At 46.3% G+C, this 23884-nt stretch overlaps 1 long non-coding RNA gene and 1 pseudogene across 1 annotated transcript in view; one reads left to right on the top strand and one right to left on the bottom strand.

The window, feature by feature from the left end:
* LOC147439664 (uncharacterized) overlaps positions 1 to 23884 on the bottom strand; it is a 45849-nt gene that overhangs the window by 1522 nt on the left and 20443 nt on the right. The gene's annotated exons all lie outside the window — the stretch shown is intronic.
* On the top strand, positions 19812 to 21288 carry LOC147439665 (omega-hydroxypalmitate O-feruloyl transferase-like; annotated as a pseudogene).

Here is a 23884-nt window from a genome sequence, read left to right as displayed (position 1 = left end):
TTGCACTACAAGGGGCTACCTCTATGACGTAACACCAGTTTGATGTAGACTTTGTAGGATGAAATATTACCTGCCAGAGCCACATAACTTACATGAGAGCTTTCAAGCACATAACTTGTAAAAGGGGGATGTTAACTATTTACATACTTACTTGTTCACAATGCTCGGGTAGTACAAAAGTGTGTCTTAGGTCAGTCCATTTCTTAGTAGAATCCACCTCAAGAAAACCAGACTCTCCTCTACGCACAGTAGCGTTGCGACCCTCCATGATTATCTTGAACCATTGCACGTCGAACAAGTCGACAAAAAATCCTCTGTAATCGATCCTCAAAATCTCTTGTAGCGTGTCGAAGTAAGTAAGTTCCGCCACCACAGGATCTGCATCAGAGGAACGTCGTCGACTAGACTGTTCAAATTTTGCCATGATTCCACAATCTTGAGTAAAACGCTTTTTGTCGATCCGTTCCACCCTAAAATGTCGACCTTTACACCATGCTGCTGTGTATGACTTATACTACAAGGAACAAAGATTATGAGTGGCCGTTCAAACGTTTAGAAATAAAGTCACTAGCTAGTCGTACATTGCAAACTTACCTTGGTCGCGCAACCTCGAGAGTACTCCCACCCTTCCTCAGTCACTTCGTCACCGCATTGTTGTGCGCTTTTCAATTGGTTGTGCAACCATCTTAAGCTCATGAATGTTGGTAGGCTCTCCAGACCCGTCGGATAGTGCATCGGTAGTCGTCTTCCTCGTCTCCACTCGATTCGTGCCCTTTGTCGCTCTTGCTTTGCATCCTCATATTGTGAAATCCACTTTTGCATCACTGGATTGTGAAGCATGCAAAATCGGTTGATTTTAGCCTCTAGATCTTCCATCATCTTCTTCTCAACACCGAGATTGCACATGACAATCCCAGATATGCGCTCATCATCTATGGTTCGCCATAGCGTGTCCCGGGCTTTATCAAATCCGTCTAGCCACTCTCCAATGTACACTAGGGACTCTGATACCAACCAACCTTCTGCCATGCTACCCTCCGGACGTGCCTTTTGACGCACATATCCCTTAAGCGTTTTCATGAAACGTTCTAAGAAGAACATCCATCTGGAATGAACTGTGCCAGCTATTTCCACCTCATCAACTATGTGAACAAGAAGATGCACCTGAATGGTTAGCATGGTAGTAGGAAAATGTTTCTCAAACATGCACACAAGCTCCGCAACATTTAGTTTGGCGAATGGTATGGAGTCTACGTTGATCTCCTTTTGTGAGATCCATTGCACCAGCTTTGCAAGTTTGTAGATTGTGTTACGGATGTCGAGAGACAAACATCCCTCAATGGCAACTAGTAAAATAAACTGTAAAGTATGTGCAGCAATGATATTAAAGTCCACATTTTATGCAATGATATTAAAGTCCACTATGAACGTACCTGACACATTTTATGCCAATCGTGTGACTTCAAACCGGTAAGCTTTCCTTCTTTAGTAAAACACGTTCGGAGCGAGTGCATTACGCCAGTGGGGGTCCGCAAAGATCAAATGGTCTCTTTTACTTTGCGTTCTTGGGCTCCTGTGAAAATCCATGGTGCTTTAGGGAGTTTTATCGATCCATCAGACGCTGTTTGCGGCCAATATTGCTCCATACGATCCACATTTCTAAGGTCAACTCTGGCTCCCAAAGTATCTTTCTTGTTGGTCAGATGGTCCCATAGTAGATTACCCACATTCTTGAATATGTGCATTGGATCGAGCAAGTGATTGATCATGAGTCGGGGCCAGTATGGTAACTCGTACCATAGAGATAGTCTCTTCATCCCTGGAGGCAATCCGTCATCGCACATCTCCTTCTGCTCTAACCATGCTTGTGCAGACATCCTTGGTGGCTCTCTTCGCAAAAAGCCGTCGCGTAACACATGATTCTCTGGAAGATACGCTTGATGACCTTCGTAGATTTGCTTCTTCAGTGAGGGCGCCCTACGTGCATTCAGTCTAGGTCCACATGTGTCACATGCTCTGTATCCGCTTGTTTGAAGCCCTGCATGTATACACATGATAATAGATCAACTATGGGAAAAAACAAGATTTACAGTGTCTGAGTGAGGAGTGTCAATAGATCACCTGAGCATTCTGTTAGCCTGGGATAGTCATGCATGGTCCACATTAGAATGCCTCTGATCAAAGCATTCCGTCGTCTTGTGTGTCGGCTCATATCCACCACCTCTATGCCAATCCACAATTGTTGTAGCTCTTCCAATAGTGGACGAAGATACACATCCATATTCGCTGCTTTATATCGCCCTGGCACAATCAAGCTTAGCCATAGGTGCCCCTTCTTCGTAGTCAACCACGGGGGAATGTTGTAGTTGACGATGACAACGGGCCATACACTGTAAGATGTTGATCTTTGACCAAATGGATTTATGCCATCCATAGCCAGGCCTAATCGCAAATTTCGAGCTTCCCTGGCAAAATCCGACCATGTTCCATCTATATGTTTCCAGGCTGCGCAATTTGCAGGAATTCGTAGCACACCATCCGAAGATTTATTCTCCTCATGCCATGATGCTAGGGCGGCCATGGACTTACATTCGAAGAAATGCTTGATGCGAGGAAGCAGAGGAAAATGTCGCAAAACATTTTGTGGAAGTTTTGTCCCGTGGAGATCTACTCGATATCTTTCGGAATCACATTTCGGACACTTCTCCATGTCTATGTATTCCCCTCTAAAAAGAATGCAGTCATTAGGACAAGCGTGGATAGAATTGTAATCCATCCCCAAGTTTTGCAAGATCTTTCTTGCTTCATCTCGGGAATCTGGCATCACATTGTCAGCTGGTAGTATGTGCTCTTTAAGCAATCTACACAACATAAAAATACGATACAGTCGTGTAAAAATCTATCAGATCATTATACATTTAGAGTTTTATTAAAGTAAACTAATTTTAATAGATCACCTGAAAAGCGTTGTGACGCTAGTGTCACTCCATCCAAACTTTGCCTGCATGTTGAGAAGAACCAGGAGTGCTTTCAATCTAGACATACGTGCTCCATTATACAATGGCGTATCGGCTTCACTTTTCATATCATCATAGATAAGACTTTCTGAATCCATGATCGTCTCGATCATTTCATCAATCTCGGGCTCAAACATTGCCTCGTTGGGAATGTGCTCTGCATGATCATCCCCCGAGCTGTCAGAGGCTACATCTTATGGCCTCACATATGCTGCTTGACCAAAGCGCCTGCGAACACGTCTATTGGGTTGCAAGATTGCTGCTTGTTGGCCAGCGTCAGAGTCTGACGAGTTATAATTGGCAACAACTCGATCTATAATAGATGGATCGAACTCGCCAAATTCGCGAACGTGCTGCAAAGAAACATGTCTTGTCCGTCGCACAGCATGCTTGCATTGATTACAAGGACATAAGACCCTCGTTGAGAGATAGGTGTTTCAGTTGGATGGTCCCACATCCTCGTCACTACTCATAATGAGGATAAAAATCTTATAACCTGGACAAAAAATTTAATATTCTATTGGCATTCTTCGTCTTATCTCTCTCTCTCTCTCTCTCTCTCTCTCTCTCTCTCTCTCTCTCTCTCACACACACACACACACACACACACACACACACACACACACACACACACACACACACATTCTCTAGTCATGTCCAATCCCCGCATACCTCGGTCTAGAGGTGCACGAAGATCAGAACCACCGGGTTATAATCTCGTCTTTATTGGTCAATACCTATATTTGTGGGTACAAGAAATCTACAGACCCACGTCTACATGATACTGCATGTAGTGGACAAAACCCCTTTGCCTCTTCTCTAGCTGTAGCACTTCACAGCATCTTAACATCTTTTCACAGTAGATCTTTTCACTGTTCGTCTAACTCTAAACCCTAAACCGTAAGTAATTCTTGCGTGGACTCGATCTAACGTAAATAAGCGTAAATCTAAATAAACATAAATCTAACTAAAAATAAACCTAAATCTAATTTAACGTAAGTCTACATCTAACCTAATCTTTAACGTCTTTTGGGATAGTTTCCTACGACGTTAAAACTCTCTTCTTCTTGTGTGTGTGTGTGTGTGTGTAAACCTAAATAAACCTAAGTCTAATCTAATATAACATAAATCTAAATCTAACGTAAATTATGTTATATTAAAAACAAAGAACTAAACTAACAGGGATTATAAGAACCTTAAAACTGATTTAACACATAATTTTTCACATAACTCGACAAGAGTTGGCATTCTCATCACTAAAGATGTGAGAGTTAACTTTCGGCGGTGACGCTCCCTCATCTCCATCCACATCTGACGACAACAATTGGCCCTTTGGACTGTTCTTTCTCTTGTTACTAACTTTGAAGTTGCTGCTGAATGACTAGAGGTTGTCTAGATGGTCATTGTCGGGGATGTAGTGACTCTTGCCGCCCTGAAGATCCACCTTCTTCCCTATCTTCTGAAGACATTTCACCAGTACTTTTGGATCGACGGAGCCCACCATGAGTGAAGGCAGCAATACCCTATATTCCATTGAGGGCTTTCTTCACCCACTTCATGCAGGCATCGCAGTCTATGGAGACCTAAATCTAATCTAATATAACGTAAATCTAAATCTAGCGTAAATAAACGTAAATCTAACTAAAAATAAACCTAAATCTAATCTAGTTTAACTTAAATAAACCTAAATCTAATTTAACGTAAGTTTACATCTAACCTAATCTTTAACGTCTTTTAGGATAGTTTCCTACGACGTTATAACTCTCTTCTTCTTGTGTGTGTGCACGTGTGTGGATGTGTGTGCCAATAAAAAGAGATAAATGGTATAACCTTTCTATCACCCATGCCAAGTATGATAGATTGGTTATGCCATTTCCCTCTTGAATAATAGGTCTTGAGTTCAACTCCTCGTCGGCTAGATCTTTAGGTCTTTTAATTTTAATTAGTTTCCTACGACGTTAAATTAGTTTCTATCTCTTTCTCTCTCAATGTGTGTGCGTTTTTTTGTTTATGCATGTTTTCTCTCTCTTTTCCTCTCTCAATGTGTGCGTTTTTTGTTTATGCATGTTCTCTCTCTCTTTTCCTCTCTCAATGTGTGCGTTTTTTGTTTATGCATGCTCTCTCTCTCTTTTCCTCTCTCAATGTGTGTGTGCATTCTTTGTTTATGTATGTGTGTGTGCGTTTTTGTTTATGTTTGTACTCTTTCTCTCTCTCTCTCTCTCTCAAAAACACTATGTGTGTGTGTGTGTGTGTGTGTGTGTGTGAGAGAGAGAGAGAGAGAGAGAGAGAGAGGGAGAGAGAAAGAGGGGAAGGGAACATGAGAGTGAAGAGAGGGAAGGAGCATACCTGGCTCTCCTTCCTCTCCTCGTGTGTGTGTGTGTGTGTGGAGAAGAGAGAGAGAGAGAGAGAGTTACCTGCTCCTTGCTTGCGGGCGCCGAAAAACTCAGATCTGAGATCTGAGTTTTTGGGCGCTCTCTATTTTTTTTTTTAGCCCAGCTGGCGTCGCTATGAGCGTCGCAAATTTACAAGGCGACGCCGGGATTTTTTTTTTTTGAGCGTCGCTGTGTGAGCGTCGCTAATATGAATAGCCTCTTGTAGTGAGGGTTGTCATTTGATGGGCTTTGATAGTCTTTTTGACAGGTATAAAATGAGATTGTTTACTAAACCTGTCTACTATCGTCCATATTCCCGTATTCCCATGGATAGACTTAGGAAATCCAAAGATAAAATCCATGGATATGCTCTCCCATGGTGAATTAGGGATTGGCAAGGGTTGAAGCAATGCAAGTTGCTTCCCTCTATCAAATTTTGTCTTTTGGCATACCACACATTTGGAAACATACTCTTGTATGTTCACTTTCATGGTAGGCCAATAGAAATATGTTTCAATTCCCTTTAAGGTAGACTGAATCCCTCTATGCCCCGCATAAGGTGGAGCATGAGATTCATACATTACTTTCTCACGTAGTGAGTTAGTAACGCATAGTCTATTGCCATAGAGAAGATAACCATCTTGTAAAGTAAATGGTTCTTCTTTCTTCCCTAATGCAAGGGCTGAAATCACATCTCTAAAATCGGGATCAATAATAGCATACTCATCTATCATTGAAGATAGATCATTGCGAGTTGCTATGGAAACCACATTCACTCTCGGCCGTCTTGAGAGTGCATCAGCTACTTAATTATGCTTGCAAGCAATGTGAGCAATATGAAAATGAAATTGCAAAAGGAAATTTTCCCACCTCATTTGTTTGTCGGAGAGCTTGGTCTGTGTCATGAAGTACTTAAGACTTTGGTGATCCGTTCGCAGAATGAAAGGAGTCCCCAATAAATAGTGCTTCCATGAGTCTAAGGCATGTAGAACTGCAAGGAGTTCCTTTTCGTATATGCCTAGAGCTTGCTCAACAGGGTCGAGCCTTCGACTCTCATAGCCTATGGCGTGTCCTTCTTGGAGCAAAACAGCTCCAAGGCAATCACCACAAGCATCGCATTGGACCTCAAATGGTTTTGAGAGATCCGGTAGTGTAAGCACAGGTTGAGAGATAAGCTTTTCTCTAAGCTTTTCGAAAGCATTGTTCTCCTTAGCAGACCATGTATACCTAACGCTTTTCTTTGTTAGGTCATGTAATGGTCCCGCAATTTGTGAGAACTTTTCTATGAAGCGTCTATAGTATGCACACATACCTATGAAGCTTCTTAGTTCATGAAGATTCCTTGGTTTAAGCCATCCTTTTATTACCTCTAACTTGGATGGATCCATTTGAATGCCATCTTGAGAGATAATGTGACCTAAATACTGAATCTCTTGCAAGAAAAATTCACTTTTCTTTCGATTAACATAAAGTTTATTCTCTCTTAAAACTTGAAATATTACCTGGAGGTGTTTCTTGTGTTCCTCCAATGAATTAGAGTAGATGATAATATCATCAAAGAACACTCCAGTGAAGGTTCGATGAGGCCTGAACAGCTTCTCCATCAAGCGGTTGAATGTGGCTGGTGCATTGGTCAAGCCAAAAGGCATGAGCCACTGTTTAGGTCAACCCTACTGAAGTAGGTCGATCCTTGTAGCTTATCAAATAGGTCTTCTACCCGTGGAACGGGAAACCTATTCTTGATAGTGATCCTATTTAGTGCTCTATAGTCGACACACATACGATATGTGCCGTCTTTCTTTTGCACTAATAGCACAGGTGAGCAAAATGGAGATGAGCTTGGCCTAACCATACCCTTCTCAACTAACTCATGCACTTGCCGCATAATCTCCTCTTGTTGAGCTTGAGAAACTCTATAAGGAGGTTTATTAGGCGGTGAACTTCCTGGAAGAAGTTCAATTGCATGGTCATCATTACCTCGTTTAGGAGGTAGCTCACAAGGGATGCCGTCAATAAAAACATCTTGAAACCCCTTGAGAAAATTGGATAACTCTAATTCCTTTTGGTTGCTTTTATTTTATTTTGCTAAAGCATTAGGTTCATTTTGAGAGTCTTTAACAAAAATCATCTACACGAAAATAGAGCTCTTTATTGACTTGTTGAAAGCTGGTGTATGTACAATGGGGATGGTGTTACCCATTTCCTTAGCATCTATATACATGTCTTTTTCCCTGAACTTAAAGGAGATTCTCCTTTCAGGAAATTTAACATCAGCAGCCAGGCGGTCAAACCATGGTGCCCCTAGGATTACATCCTCATGCTTGAGAGGAGAGATAAAGAAGTCCTCTTTGTCCACATAGCCTTGGACATGAAGCCTCAATTTTCCGATTAAGGGAGTGACTGAAGCTTCTTGCCCCTTGAAGGCACTGTCTGCGGGTAGGACATCTCCCATCTCGTAGGACTGTATTCCTAGCTTGGTGGCCAACTCTATAGATATAAAATTGTGAGTAGAACGAGGGTCAAAGAGAATAAAAGCATCATGTTCTCTTACCTTTCCCCAAGCATGGCATAGAGGAGATCCTTTGTGGTGAGTTTGGTGAGTCTCCTCCTCTTGGATTTCAACCAAGGAAGCTCTAGGAGGATCTTGGCGGTTGTTCTTTTGGGGACAAGCACGGTACGCATGCCCTTGTTTTCCGCACTTGAAACACCGGTTATCCTTACGATAACACTCAAGCTCTTCAGGAGAGAGTTTGTTCTTACCTTTGTAAACTCCCTTCTCTTTAGCTTTGTTGGAGTTGCCCTCAGGGGACTTTTGGACATTGTCCTTCCCCTTAGGCTCATTGGAACCCTTGTTTTCCGGGGGCTTATCATTTCTTTTATCCCCCGTTTAGAAATTGATTCTAGAGGCCACCATAGTATGGTGTATTACCTCCGATATGGTACGTGGCCTTTGGGAGTTGACATACTCCGCCATTTCTTCGGTTAAGCCCGCACAAAATTGTTGCTTTTGCTCTCCAAAATCCAACTTTTTGAAGACAGTGGCTTTGAGTTGTAGGTCCCAAAACTTGTCTACATATTTGTGGATAGATTCATTGGGAGATAGCTTTAAGCTTCGCCATTCGGTGAGTACTTTGTCTTTGGCATCGGTGGCCAAAAACTGCTTCATAATGGAAGCTCTTAAAGCTTTCCATGTTTGTGGAGCTTCACCGTTGGCTCGTAGGCTAGACCACCATTGTCTGGCGGACTTTTGAAAGTGCATAGCTACATGGCGTAGCTTAGAGGACTCCGTGAAGCCCTCATCTCCAAACGCCGCATCGAATTGTTGGATAAAGGCCAAGACTTTGTCCGTAGCACCAAAGGTACCATCATCGGTAAGGAAAGAGATGCTCTTCCCTCCCTCTTTGAATTTCTTCAACTTGGACGACCTCTTCCATGCGGCATAGGATTTCCTATGGCCTCTTCTTTTTGATGGTTCAAAGGTTGCACCATCACTTTCTTCAGAAGGTGAAGAATTTGAAGAAGGTGGAGAAGAGGGTGACCTCATTCTCGCCTTTTTCTTCTCTTGATCTTTGTCGTCTTCACCATAGCTTTCATAAGAGGAAGAGGATGAAGAAGATGGAGAAGAGGGTGTCCTCTTTCTCGCCTTTTTCTTCTCTTGCTTTTTATCATCCCTCTTTGAATTATGGCGTGGAGAAGAGTGTGATGGTCTTCTCCCCTTTGGTGGTGATGGAGAGCGTTTAGCCTGCCGTCTTCGTGGAGCCATCTCCGCCGAGGTGGCGGGAGACTCTCTTCTTTCTCGTTCCTTCGGTGGAGGCTCTTGAGTTGTCCTTTGGGAAGGAGATGCATCATCAAGAAGTAAATTCTTGAGCCCTTCATATGGATTCTCTTCTTCTTCCCGAATCGGAGAGAGACGTCTTTTGGTAGTCTCACAAGGAGGCTTCCTAGGTGTTCTCTCGTCATGGTGATGAGCTTGGAGAATCTCGTGAGCACGGAGCTGCCGTTGCACTTCACTTTGGAGAGATGGATTGCCCATGGCTTGTTGAAGCCTAGAAACAAGATAGTTAACAAACATTGAAGCATCATTAGTAGCTTGCTCATGAGCAAAATCAAAGTTATCAACATTAATTTCACTCTCTTTACTATTGTCAGCCATTCTAACAACTTTTAGGTGTAAACTTTTTAGGTGTACTTTGGCACTTCAAGCCCTAGTTGCTACTCCTCTTTACCCCTTTAGAAAAAGCACTCAAGCTACTGTACCCGCGGCTCAAATACCATTAATTGCAAGGAATAGAAGAGAGGGTCTTTCGACACCAAAACAGCACCGGCTCCTGTCAAGCTTCTAATAGCTCAATAGTGGTTAAGCCGTAGGCAATCCCCATAGGACTCCACTATTAAGACCATAGCTCTCGACGGTGATGCCTCGTTAACTTCACGAAGGCAGGCACACTGCAAGGCTGAAAAATCCCTATTCTACTTACTCACAGGCAATTAATAATAGCAACCATTTGTAGCTAGCTTGAGGACCTCCCTTCTTGAGCAAGAAAAGAGAAACCTTGAGCTCTGATACCAATGTAACATTTAATGGCCTAATAACTTATGTGTAGCGGAAATTAGCATGAACATAGTGGGCATTTCATTAGAATAGATTCCTAATGAGAATTACAAGAGTGCTTGGGTGGAGAGAGCAACAAAAAGCATAACACCTAGTTAGATAGCATCGACAATACTTTCAAAAGAGAGAGAAATTAAGCTATTGACAACAGTTGAGGACCAGATTTTCATGGAGCCGGTCCCCCCTCCAAAAGGCTTTGTATTATGGTTTCTCCTATCAAGAGAGACATTGTACAATACAATTCTTTGTGTTCCTTCAAAACTAGCTAGTGCAATGAAGATGGAAACTTCATGCACTAAGCAAAAAAACACTTAACAAACACAACTTGAATTATCCCCGTTCTCAGACCCAAGACCTCACACACCTTCGAAGATGGTGAGAGCTAGCAGGGTATGAGAGTAGATTGAGAGGAAGAAGGAGTATCTTACCAGAAAGATGTACATCTCCTCACATAATCACTCATATGTAGCATAGCTTAGCTTAGTAATTAGCTTGGTGGAGGAGATGAGCATGCATTGAAGCTTGGCTCTTGGTTGGATTTGCATCCACATGCCAAGAGAGTGTTGATGTAGGCTTCTATCTCACAAGCTTGGAGTAGGTGATGAGTTCTCCATTAAAGCTTGGGAAGAGATAGTCTTCTCTTTCTTCACACATGAGCTTGTGTGAGTGTGTGTGTGATAATGCCTTGCAAAAATCAGCCCCCTCTCTCTCTTGGGCGAGCCCTCTTGCTAATTGCTCTTGCTCAAGCCTCACTGGCCCTCCCCAAGTCAAGCCAATTACAATTAAGCAGCATAAGTGATAGCCTTCTGACATGTGTCCCCCTTTCTTCTTTTGTGAGAGCTTTAGGTAATTAAATAATTAAAGTAAACTCTCATTGGACCCCTTTGTCTCCTGGCCAATAGAAATCAGGCAAGCCATGGGGCTCCTGAATGCTCATTGGACCCCTTGGGAGACTGCCCAATAGTCTTCTAGGAGACTTAATTCTCATTGGTTTCTTTTATTAAATGTTTTTAAATTAATTAAACTAGATTTACTCTAGCTTAATTCTCATTGGTCCACTTCAAGGATCATCCAATAGAAATTGGGCACACCTTGTAAGCATCTGGCCTAGGGAGCTGACATGTGTCCCTCATTCCCTTTGTGTAAAGGGAGCCTCTGTGTGTGTGTGTGTGTGTGGATTTCTCTCTCATCCCCTACCTTTAGGGCTCGCCCCCTCCTATGTAGTGATGTGCAAAGACTTTTAGGGCACACACAAAGCATCCAATTTTCCCTAGGGTTGACCTTTGGACACAACCTTTGAATTTTGGAACCTTAGCATTTTGGAAGTCTTAATGGGCTGAACCTTAGGGTCTTTTTAGCCCATTGTTGCACATGGCTCTTTTGCAGATGCCCCCCCTTTGGATCCCTATTTTTCCTCCTTTGGATCCCTACTGTGGCCGGTCTGCTAGCTTAACCAATATTCTAGCTTTTTCTCCCCTGGCCTTCCTTACATTAAATGATCAGTTTAATATGAGAAAATCATTTAGGAGAATTAGATATTGATTATTATGACACCATTGGCCCAAGGGGGGGACCGGAATCCCTCCCCGCTTTATAATAGTATAGATTATGCAAGTGAAATTTCACTTTAACATTGCAAAAGAATAAAATGCAAAAAAAGTCAACACATGTCATGATATGAAATGAAAGTGAAATAAACATTCAAAGTAAGTCTCCATTATGCACTAAAAACAATGAAAATCTCCCTAACTGAACAGAACACTAAAGTTTCTTTTAGAAAGCATAAAAAAAAGTGTGTGTGTGAGTAAAATTTACTAAAATTATGTAAGGTGAAGCTTCACTTTAGCATTATGAAACAATAGAATGCAAGAAAAGTAAAGACATGTCACACACTAAGGTTTCTTTTAGAAAGCATTAAAAAAACGTGTGTGTGTGTGTGTGTGTGTAAAATTTACTAAAATTATGTAAGGTGAAGCAATAGAATGCAAGAAAAGTAAAGACATGTCACGATGTGAAATGAAAGGTAAGTCTCCATCATACACTGAAAACTATGAAAGTCTCCCTAACCCAACACAACACTGAGGGTTTTTTTTTTTAAGCCAAAAAAAAATATAACCTTTATAAAAGAAAGAATTCAATTGAGTATTAAAAGAAGGCACCAAGACTTTATAATGATGGAAAGACCCATATACATTATAAAACAAGCTCATCTAATTCACCAATCAGTGATTCTTAATCAATAGTCCAGAAAGTACACCAATTCTCCACCACTCTCCTATGGCCTCTGAAAGCTAAAAACAATCATCCCCATCCCCTCTAATAACTTTACCTCAAAGAGAAAAGTTTAGTCAAATTCATCCCATCATGTTTTGTTTTACCAATGACCCACTCCGCTGGAGGCCCCTTCTAAAGAAATAGAAACTTTCATTCTTTACAAAAAAGAAAAAGAAGCTTTCTTAAGTTCCCCCCACATGGAGGGGGTAAGATGGATGATGTGATAGCTTCTCTCTCAGTCACACATGATTAACGGGGAGGGAGCCTGGAGGCCGTAACTCAAAACTGTTACTCCCTTCTCATGTGGGGGTATACTCATATATATACATAAAAGTCATGTCATACTCATGGAAGTTCATATATATACATAGAAGTCATGTCATACTCCAAAAAAACCTAGGTTTATTGGCTTCAATTGGGTGAAAGCATATTAACCTGTCGCGCTTTTTGTGCTAGTTAGCAGTTTCAAGTTAGCACATCTTCGAAAAGTTGGGCGTCCGGTAAATTTTTTACAAATAATATCAAAATTTGTCAGAGGTTGTACATTTGGATTCCTTGTTTCAAGTGCTTTCTATTGATATATCATATGTCATAGATCTTGGAGATGTAGCTCAAGTTATTGTACTAGTTAGCATATGTCAAAATTGTGCTAGTTAGCATTGTCCGGAACATGAAAAAACATGACAGATTAACATGCTTTCACCCAATTGCATTCTATCAACAACACTTTTATATCTCCTCTTTTTCCCCTCAAAGTCTAGGCAACATGTGGTTTGCCCACACCAGAGAGATACGGCTCCTCCGTGCCCAGCCCTTGCACGCCTCCCCCGTCAACTGTGCTCCTCTGCAACTTCATGCAGTCCCGACATTGATGCCACCTTTCTTGGAACGCGCTTGGTCACTCGCTCCATTTCCTACTACCACCTACCAATCAATAAAGTCTCACAAGCTGAAGACACACAAAAAAAATCCCCCTTCGACTGCAGAATGGATGCGCCCTCCCACCATTGCTTACTTCCATCTATCCATCGCAGGCAGGCAGATGCAAGGCTCAGAACTTGAAACACCAAAAAATCTTCCTCTATTGCCTCTCAAACGCACCTCTCTCTCTCTCTCTCTCTCTCTCTCTCTCTCTCTCTCTCTCTCTCGTTTGGAGCTCCCACATGGCATCCCTCTCTCTCTTCCACTTGTTTTCACCTCGCTTTTTTCTCCTCCAAGGCATAGGAGGAAAACAATGGGTTTCAAAAATTGTGCACACCTACGGTCTACCCTACTGACCCTCGTATTTGGCAACTGTTGCAAGTTCCAAAGAGATGACTCAATGCACATTCCCCTCGATTTAAAATAACCCATCTCTCCCCAAGTGAAAGGTCCTCGAGATCTTCAAAAAAAGAAGAAAGAAAAGGACCGTCCGTTAATTCAAACGTTACAAAATCTGTTATTATATTCGTTTCAGGCTTGGTGATTCGAACTCACGACATTAGCTCCAAACTGCGCCAGTCTACATCGTGAAGATGAGAGACCTCAGCTGGGGTTTTAAACATTATATAATATTTGCCACTGAACCTCATCAATGCCCTGCGCGCTCTCCTTCTAGATCCTTCCAACTCTTACGACGTCTGCATGTGACCTGCGCACCTGCTTTCCAGATCAAGGGTTTTGATTCCTCCAGCCGGTACTTTAAACATTATATAATATTTGCCACTGAACCTCATCAATGCCTTGCGCGCTCTCCTAGATCCTTCTAGCTCTTACGACGTCTGCATGTGACCTGCGCACGCCATGCTCCTGCTTGGGTATCTCGGTTTGATTCCTCCAGCCGGTACCCCCTGTTGGGCTCCGGTTGATTCGGAGCTCCCGGGGTGACGGTGGGACGGTGACCACCCGATCTCGGCCAACCGTGGCACGGGCCGCGGGGACGCGCGATGGACCCGGAATGGGGACGACGGACGATGGGACATAGTCCTGACCTATATTTTCTCCTCACCACACCGTTTAGGTTCCGCGGACGCGTATGGGGGTTTGAGAGCGTCCGGTAACGGGAGTGTCCCCCTCCAATTCATCACATGGAGGTAATCGGGGGAGTCCGCCACGCACGGGGACTCCATGACCCAGTTTCGGGGCCGTCGGCTCATAGTCGGTGGGTCTCTTTCGGCGAGCGTCGGCAAGGCGCCTCATGCGGACAGGTGATCCGTTTTGGACGTTCAAGTACTCCACGCGAAGGTCTTGACTTCCTCTACAAGCTCATCTATGCACATCCACGAACGCGCGTCCGACGCGCTCCTCGTTCGCAAACGAAGGCTGCGGCAGATTCATAGTCGGTTCTTTTCGGCGAGCGTCGGCTCGACGCTACACGCGGACGGTATGTCCGAATTGGACGTTTAGGTGCTCCAAGCGGAGACCTCGACTTCCTCTTCAAAATCAGCCATGTACATTCATGAACGCGCGCCCGTGGCGCTCCTCGTTCTCAACCGACGGGCTGTTGGCAGGTTCAGCCCACCCCGACCCGAGGCGGTCCGGGGTCCATTTCGGCAATTTCCCAAGATAGCCCAAAGTGGCCTGAGAGAGTTCCAAGGCGACCTCTCAGATATGCGCTCAAGGCCCGAATGGTCTCGTTCGCTCAACTTGAACCTAAAGACGCTTCCGCACTCAACTAAACTTCATCTCCGCGCGGTGCCACCAAGGCTCCCGCGCGCGTCAAGCTAGAGGTGATCTCGGGTCGTTTTCTGGACGAGCCCATCAACGAGCCACCAAAAGGGACTCAAGTCAGAGGATGCGAGTCTCCCAGCGAGTGAGCTCTAAGTTACGGGCCCTTGGCCTCTTGGTGAAGGTGTTCATCTTGAGTGTCCCGGGAGTCCCCGTAACACTTGGTATCAGAGCTAAACCCGCGACTTCCAACGGCGGGACAACAAAAGCAAAGTACGCAAAATCTACTGCCAAGAAGATCACAGATGTGCGAGCTAGCGATGCAAACGCACTGGGTCACCAGGAATGTGACCGGGGTTGCAAAGTAAAGCGGCTCCAATGGAATGTGGGAAGCCCGGCGGCTGATGCCCAACCGTGGCTCAAGGAATACACAGAAGATATGCCCAGCAGGGTATTTCGAGTCGTCTGGATACGTCGGCTCCAAATTTTCTTCGGCGGGGGCTCTAGGTGAAGAGACCCTCCATGCTAACTACGTAGCAATCAAGAACAAAGCAGCGGCCGGTCATTGGGCAGCCGCGGGGACACAACGCTAAGTGTACCCCCCTCAGCTTTCACCTACAATCGGTCTCCAGTTTGATCGGCCCTCAAGATATGCTACTTCTCATCAGTCAGGCTCGTCAGGAGTTGACCAGCACCTTGTGAAGAGGTAAGCGGACCCGGAGTCAATCGTGACCATCGAGCATTGAGCTTCAACCTGGTATTGGTAAGGCTTGGCAGAGCGGCCCAAGGTAAGGGACCGACTCATTCAGATACAGCCTCAGTTGTCAACATGGGCAGCGAGGTGACTTAGCATTGGCACTTCAAGCCTGCGTGGCACAGGCTCAGAGTCACAGTGGCAGTGGCTCAACTTCAGAATGCTGCATATGCACTTAGACCCCTGTGGCAGGGTCACGGGCAGCGTGACAGGCTGTCCCTCGTTCAGAATATGCAACCCAGCATCATCGAGCTAAAGGGTACAAGGAATGAAGACGTACAGGGAGTGTGAGCCTTGACATGAACATCGACGGCAAGTGCAGTTTTCTACAAGGGCTTTGAGCCCAAATAGCAATCAAGCTTGGACGGCATCTCCAGCTCAAGACATCACAGGTGGAAAGAAAAGCAAAGCAGTTCAGCGGCCAAGGCCTGGGAACCTAGCCGTCATAGCAGCGGAGCTAAGTGTAGCTCTCACCAGAATCACCTGGGCAAGCCCCCGTGAGAAATTGGAACCATAGCGCCGTGGATGGAGGGCGTGTTAGGAATACTCCACCCTCATGCATGTTTGGGGCGGGAACCTAAGGACTGGCTTGAGGCCACTTCAGAGGAAGTAGGCACAGGTACAAGGACGCTACCACAAAATGTATCAACCGACAAAGGACACAACAAAGCCGCGAGCTACAAAGCACCCGGGATGGGACGGGGTTGCTCATCCTTCTAAGTATCTCCTGGATTGTGTTGGGCGCAGTTCAGAGACGCGGTGACTTGATGTAAGACAACACAAAGCAGCCAGCCACCAGCCATAGTTTATCTTGAGATGACCAAGGCCTGCTTCGGCGCAGTCAGAGCAAAGGAGTAGAGCCAAGGCTTCTTCACCGTGAGGGGACGACGAGACGTCACCCCAGCATGTAGTCCAGTGGGACTCTCTCGAGGTTAGGCTAGATAGCCCCCTCCAACCAGCAGCATCAGCAGTAGCGAGGTAGGAGCCAAGAAGGGCCCTCCTCATCAAAGGCAAATACTAGCCGGCAAGGTAAGGCCGAGCTATATCAGCGTGAGGTCAAGAGCACCTCTGAGGAGAATTCAATCGGCAGGTGAAGGCAGGCAGACCGGATCCTAGCCCCAATCTTCAGCGGTTGAACCCGAGGCTTCGGCAAAACACCCGAGAGAGGTTGAGCCCCCTCGAGGCAAAACACCCCAACTCAATCAGATACAAGCAGACCTTCACAAGCAGGACCGAGTGCCTGCGGAATATCAGGCTACCATAAGAGCCCCTTCAGCTCGAGAGACAGGATCTTCACAAGCAGGACATGTGCCTGCAGACCATCTGGCTATGTAAGAGCCCATTAGCATCAGCGAAGCCGGGGACCCCATTTCGACTCGGGTGGACCGCGCACCAAACCAAACGGCGAAGCCGAGTACCCTGAAGTGGGCAGACCGCACACCAACCATCGAAGCCGGATGACCCAGAAGTGGTGGACCGAGCAACCCTCGAAGCCAGATGACCCTGAAGTGGTGGACCGAGCACCACAGCGAAGCTGGAGGCCTGCGAGCGGGCGGGCCATGCATTTCTTTTCCTTTGCACACAGATTCGGGGATAGCCCCCCACAAAGACGGCTCAAGGCAAGGGCCACATGAGGAAGGCCCCCTCTCAAGAAGGCCGGAGGTTGAGTGATGCCTCCCGCAGTGACGGTCTACGAGATAGCACTGCTCATACACACAAGCCAACATCTGCCCAATCAGAGTGGGCACATCTTCAGCAGAAGAAGGCAATCAAGGCTATGTCCACCCCGACGGTGACATAGACCTTCAAGCAAAGACACCTACATTCGGGCTCAGACAGGAGCCCCTCCAAGGTAAACAAGCAGATATGCCTACATCAGGCTCACAAGGAGCCATACAGGTACCACGAAGAGTACACCTACATTCGGCTTAGACAGGAGCCTCAACAGGTACACATGCAACCAAGCCCAACATTCGGCTCAAGATGGGGCCTCAAAGGGCACACAAGAAAAGGAATGTGGCGCAACCACATCGGGCTCAAGAGGAAGAGCCCCACCATCAAACCTCTTTCTTTCAACCGAGCTTCAACCCTTTATCTAGATCGCAGCGGATCTAAACAAGGGAAAACATGAAGACCCAAGATGAGTGATTCTCAGGTTTGTTTTCGTCGGCCAACGAAGGTAGGTTTGTTAAGAACAAGTCGAAGTTCTTCCAGAACTACACAGATATATGTGAGCACTCAGGCTCAATCAAGCGACAAGCTTCAAGCAGATAACAAGGAACAGAAGCGGATCGGCCAATCTTCTTCTCTACGAGTTACCTACTTCAAGTCTTGCCCTCAAGTTTGCAAGACTCACATCCGAACTTTCAGGTTCAAGCGAGTCCTGAAGTATGTCAAAGCTTCAAGGTATCAATGGGATTGACTCTCCAGCAGTCTCAGGAAAACCTTGGTTTGTATGCCAAGGAAGTTATCAGCTAGGCTTCATCTTTTTGGTCAAGGGACGGACCGGTGCTCAATAAGCCTAAAAGGTACCTTCTGCAACGTACCCTACTTCATCGAGCAGGTAAGCTCACCTTCGTCGCCATCCAGGAAGGAATCAGCTCGAAGTCAGACAAATCAGCTTCCAAGAAGCAGTGGGGATCAATGCGACTTGCTTCTCACACAAAAAGACGAGAGCTGCATCGTCACTGCAGCTACAGGTAAAATATCCGGAACAGACAAGTTCCTTGGCATGGATCACGCAGTCACTTGGTCTATGCCCCCTGATGTATATACACCTTTCATTCAAGCCCCAGCAAAAGTGCCAAGCGGACTTGTTACCCACAACTTTTCTGCATTCAGCAAGCACGGCTGTTTGAGTTAGACACTGCCTCATCGGTAAGACCTCTCAGGCAGCCCATTTTGGATTTTCGTGACGCACGTAGCTCTACACCCTCCAAAGCATTAACCAGGGAAATTCCAGCCCTAACAATGCTACTCTCGGGACGAGAGTTCTCTAAGGGGGGGGTGTATGTTGGGCTCCGGTTGATTCGGAGCTCCCGGGGTGACGGTGGGACGGTGACCACCCGATCTCGGCCAACCGTGGCACGGGCCGCGGGGACGCGCGATGGACCCGGAATGGGGACGACGGACGATGGGACATAGTCCTGACCTATATTTTCTCCTCACCACACCGTCTGGGTTCCGCGGACGCGTATGGGGGTTTGAGAGCGCCCGGTAACGGGAGTGTCCCCCTCCAATTCATCACATGGAGGTAATCGGGGGAGTCCGCCACGCACGGGGACTCCATGACCCAGTTTCGGGGCCGTCGGCTCATAGTCGGCGGGTCTCTTTCGGCGAGCGTCGGCAAGGCGCCTCATGCGGACAGGTGATCCGTTTTGGACGTTCAAGTACTCCACGCGAAGGTCTTGACTTCCTCTACAAGCTCATCTATGCACATCCACGAACGCGCGCCCGACGCGCTCCTCGTTCGCAAACGAAGGCTGCGGCAGATTCATAGTCGGTTCTTTTCGGCGAGTGTCGACTCGACGCTACACGCGGACGGTATGTCCGAATTGGACGTTTAGGTGCTCCAAGCGGAGACCTCGACTTCCTCTTCGAGATCAGCCATGTACATTCATGAACGCGCGCCCGTGGCGCTCCTCGTTCTCAACTGACGGGCTGCTGGCAGGTTCAGCCCACCCCGACCCGAGGCGGTCCGGGGTCCATTTCGGCAATTTCCCAAGATAGCCCAAAGTGGCCTGAGAGAGTTCCAAGGCGACCTCTCAGATATGCGCTCAAGGCCCGAATGGTCTCGTTCGCTCAACTTGAACCTAAAGACGCTTCTGCACTCAACTAAACTTCATCTCCGCGCGGTGCCACCAAGGCTCCCGCGCGCGTCAAGCTAGACGTGATCTCGGGTCGTTTTCTGGACGAGCCCATCAACGAGCCACCAAAAGGGACTCAAGTCAGAGGATGCGAGTCTCCCAGCGAGTGAGCTCTAAGTTACGGACCCTTGGCCTCTTGGTGAAGGTGTTCATCTTGAGTGTCCCGGGAGTCCCCGTAACACCCCCTAGCTACTACTCACGTCAATGCCTATTGACGCTCGTATTGTACCCTATATATGGGTGAATGGGGTCCTATACAGATTCATAACATAGAGCCAAGGTAAGAATATGGCGAAGATTCATATTGTGGAGACTAGTTTGGTGAAACCCGCCACCCCTACCAAGCGCCATACCCTGGCCTTAAACGGTTTGGATCTCTACCGGAGTGAGTTTGGCTATGCCCGCACCGTCCATTTCTATAGAACTCAGCCAGGCCATCATGACTTTAAGGCCATCGTGCAGAGCCTCAAAAACAGCCTCTCCATGCTCTTAGTCCACTTCTACCCTGTCGCTGGACGTCTGGTACCTCATACTAGTGACGATAATGTCAACTCGGATGACCCACCCCTTATAGTCCTAGATTGCAATGATACGGGGGTTGAGTTCATAGAGGCCTGCTGTTTGGATGTGGATTTTGGGCAGCTCCAAGGCGAGGGTTTTCGAGTGCAGGATTTCTTTGCGCGGCTCACTCGCACAGAAAGCCGGCTTCGCCCCGAAGATCCGGTTATGTCTGTGCAGGTGCGCACTTGCAGCAGCTTGTCGCATGAGCTAATTTATAAGTCCCAGCTCCCTCTCAATTTTATATTGTTGCGTGCTCTATATAACGTATATAGTATGTGCTTCCGGGTGCTCGAGTGATCACACGCTTTTTGATGGCTTCTCCTTCGCGTGCATGATGAAGAGCTGCTGGGCCGAGCTCTGCAACGGAGTGCCTGCACTGTCCGCTCCGCCTCACCACCTGCGCCGCCAGCTGGACAGTGTTTCACCACAGCAGTTGCCACGTCTAAGGACACGCGGCCGCCCTGCAATAGCACCCCACTAAGACCTGCAGGTGAGGATGGTGCCCGTCACTGCAAACACGGTAGAGAAATTGAAGGCGGAGGGAGCTGATGGGGGCCCGTTTACTTCCTTCGAGTGTCTAGCCGCACACGTGTGGAAGGCTCGCACGAGGGCAGACACACTGACTCAGCAAGGCGAGGATGCACGCGCGGCACTTCGGTTCCGGGTGAATGTAAGGGCGCGCCTGGTTCGCAAGCTTGCGGAAACCTCATTCGGCCCAGGGGTGATTCACGCGCTGGTGGGCCCCGTGACAGCAGGAGGGCTCAATAAGGAGAGCTTGGGGGCAACTGCAAGCCGTATCCATGAGGCTGTTCTATTGTACACCAACCCTACCAAGATCAAGCAGGCGCTTGAGAGGTATGATGCAGGGGAGATGGTGTATGTGTGGGATAATCATGCCGAGCTCCAACATCCTAGTGTGGTGGTCACGGAAATTGTCGACCTCCGAACAATCGGCTTTTATGATGCCGACTTTGTCTGGGGGGAGCTGAAAGCGATCCGACCTGCAACCATGCGTGGTTCCGGGGTCTTCAGCTTGGCCCCTCCTCCTCCTCCACGTCCTCCTCTTGGAGGTGGGAGGGTCGACCCGCAATGCAAGCTCGAGCTTATCGTCCGCCTCACCTCCAAAGAGATGGGAGGCTTTCTGCCGAGCCTTCTCTCGGCGCCATGGCCGCCGAATGGAATGTAGAATCGCACGCCTGGCTAGCAAGTACAATAACATCTCTATTTGTAATAAAAAGTTCGCTCTTTTTGGCCTTCCCCTTTGTGATGGTTTCCTTTTTGCTAATGGAAAAGGGAAGATTATTTTTTAAAAATATACATTTCTTTTATTGGATGAAAGAAATAGAAGATGCTCGGACCTGTCTTTATTGATGGGTGGAATTGGGTGATACTCTCCATAAATAAAACACTCATCAGATTTGTGAAAGATTTTTCTCAAGATTCTTACAAATCAATAGACAGGTTTTCTAGGGATGGACACGTGTCACCAACTGCATCACTCTCCAGTCCCATCAATCTTGGAGAGAGAGGTGTCACACAAAATGTCGGTTGAGGGGCCAGGGGCAAGGGGAAAATGAGAAATAGAAAAAAAATAGTTTTAAAATCTGAAAAATAAAATTTCCTCTTGCCAAATTCAAGAAAAGGAATTTTGTATTCGAAAAAATGATTTTTCTAGAACACTGCTCCCCATGTGTCTCTCTCTCTCTCTTCTCTCGCTTTGTCATGTGGCATGGGGAAGGGGGAATTCTATAATGGAGATCCAAAAAGTTACTACTCCATCTGCTCTTTGAGAGAGACAGGGCTGAGGGTACCCACGAACCAGACTGGGAAACGTCAAAAGGAGAGTTTACCTACTCAGAGTTGGGAGAAGGCGTCGAAGTCGATGGTGGTGCTGGGAGGGCTTGAGGCGGCGGCCTTGAGCATGCCGTCCAAGTCGTGGTCGGAGAGAGGTAGGCCGGACATGGCCATCACCGCCCGAAGATCAGCTAGACCCAGCTCCCCATCCTTATTCACATCCAGCACATCGTAAGCTGGCGCAAGCTCAGCCTGCCGCTGCTGCTACTGAAGAGATTTTGCACCACCGTCGCCCGCCGTGAGCTGCTGAAACTCGTCCAACCCCACGACGCCGTCACATCCAGATCTGCCATGGCGATCATCACTCTTTCCCATGAGCCGCCAAAGAAGGCGCTGAGGTCCTGCCCGCGCCTTCGCCATCTTTTTTTTTTGGCCTGAACTAGTCCCAATGGATCCCACTGCTACTGCCACAATCCACCTAATTTTATGTTCCTTGGTCACATTCTTTCCTCTCCAGGAACAGATTCTCTCTCTCTCTCTCTCTCTCTCTCTCTGTACTCCTTTGTTGTACTACAACAGTTCGCTCTCTTCTCTCTCAACAGCTTCTCAGGAGCTGTCGTCTCTGTAGCTTGCTGCACGTTGCTATTCGCTGAGGGTATGGCGAAGTTTACTGTTTGAATAGTTGTCTAAGATTGCTGAGAACTTCGCCTGGTTTTGCTTGGGATGTCTCGAATATGGCCAATCGACCAGGCTTGATACCAAGGGGGATGTCTATAGCTTGGGCATTCTCCCGTTGCAGATGCTGACCAAAAAGAGGCCAACACATGCCCTTTTCGGCACCTTGGGAGTCGGCTTGCCAATGTGCATGGGTATAAGATGCATACTCTGACAAAATCTTAGTCATTCTTCATCCACAGCTATTCAACTCCGAAGTTGATTTTGTCAGCGAAGACCATAGGGAAGCCATAAAAGCCATGTTGGAGGTGGCATTGTCTTGTACAGAAGTAAAACCGGACATGGAGACTGTGATTCATAAGCTCTCTTAAATAGTGTCATCCCTCTCCTCTTCTGTTCTTTCAGTGTAAAAGCTCTTCTTTCAGGGACAAAGAGGTTGCTCTTCTGAAAGGGTAAAGAGACAGACAGGTTCCAATTATGTCATGTATCTTTGAGTATAGTTTAATTACTAGCAGGAAATGCCTCTCGAGTCGCACTTTGGGAAAGAGTGACTCACTGCCCCTCATTGCAAAAATAGGAAAACAAATGTCAACTCTCGTGCACACATGACATGCCTTTGTTCGCTCTCGGATCCCAACTCCACGGCAATTGTTTGTATCTTTCGAGCAGACGATTCTCGATTCCTCAGCCTTGCAAAGGAGTCGTTTGTTCCGAATGTGTGTTCCGAACGCACACATTCGTTGTGGTGGGAAGCCCTTCCAAAATGCAAAAAGCCTGAACAAGCGTTGTCAAGATCTGCAGATTATGTCAGCAAACTTGCGAACGATTGAGCTTCCATGTGCGCAAGAACAGTTCATTTTTTGTCGTTCTCAAAGTGGGAACGAATTGAGTGGCTTACATCCATGTGCGCATTGTATCTCTCAAGGTCGCCTACAAATACAAAGCTAGATGTGCATGAAAAGCTTTTCGGATCCTTTTTTCTGGAGGATTGTGAGATATCTTGTTTGTGATCTCCATTTGTACTTTTAACTTGACTTGCAAATAACATGATGCTTAAATGTATTTAATGTATTAATTATACTGCACATTAATTAACCAACCATGGACTTATTAGTCTCCATGTTTACATTTACTAACATGCAAATGACCACTAAATATTTTGGTGTTCAACCATTAGCATTTTAAAATTCCATATCTAAGATTGCAATGGTGGTATTAACCTTTCCCGAGTGCGTCTCAAGGGTAGGCCTTGTGATTTTATCACTTGTTTAATTCAGTTATGTTTTCTCTTCTCTTTTAAAAACAAGCGAGCG

The sequence above is a fragment of the Adiantum capillus-veneris genome, chromosome 16, assembly GCF_014529385.1.
Source record: "Adiantum capillus-veneris isolate H3 chromosome 16, ASM1452938v2, whole genome shotgun sequence".
NCBI classification, from domain to species: domain Eukaryota; kingdom Viridiplantae; phylum Streptophyta; class Polypodiopsida; order Polypodiales; family Pteridaceae; genus Adiantum; species Adiantum capillus-veneris.
Note: the sequence above shows the minus strand (reverse complement) of the source record. Positions and strands in the feature narration are given on the sequence as shown.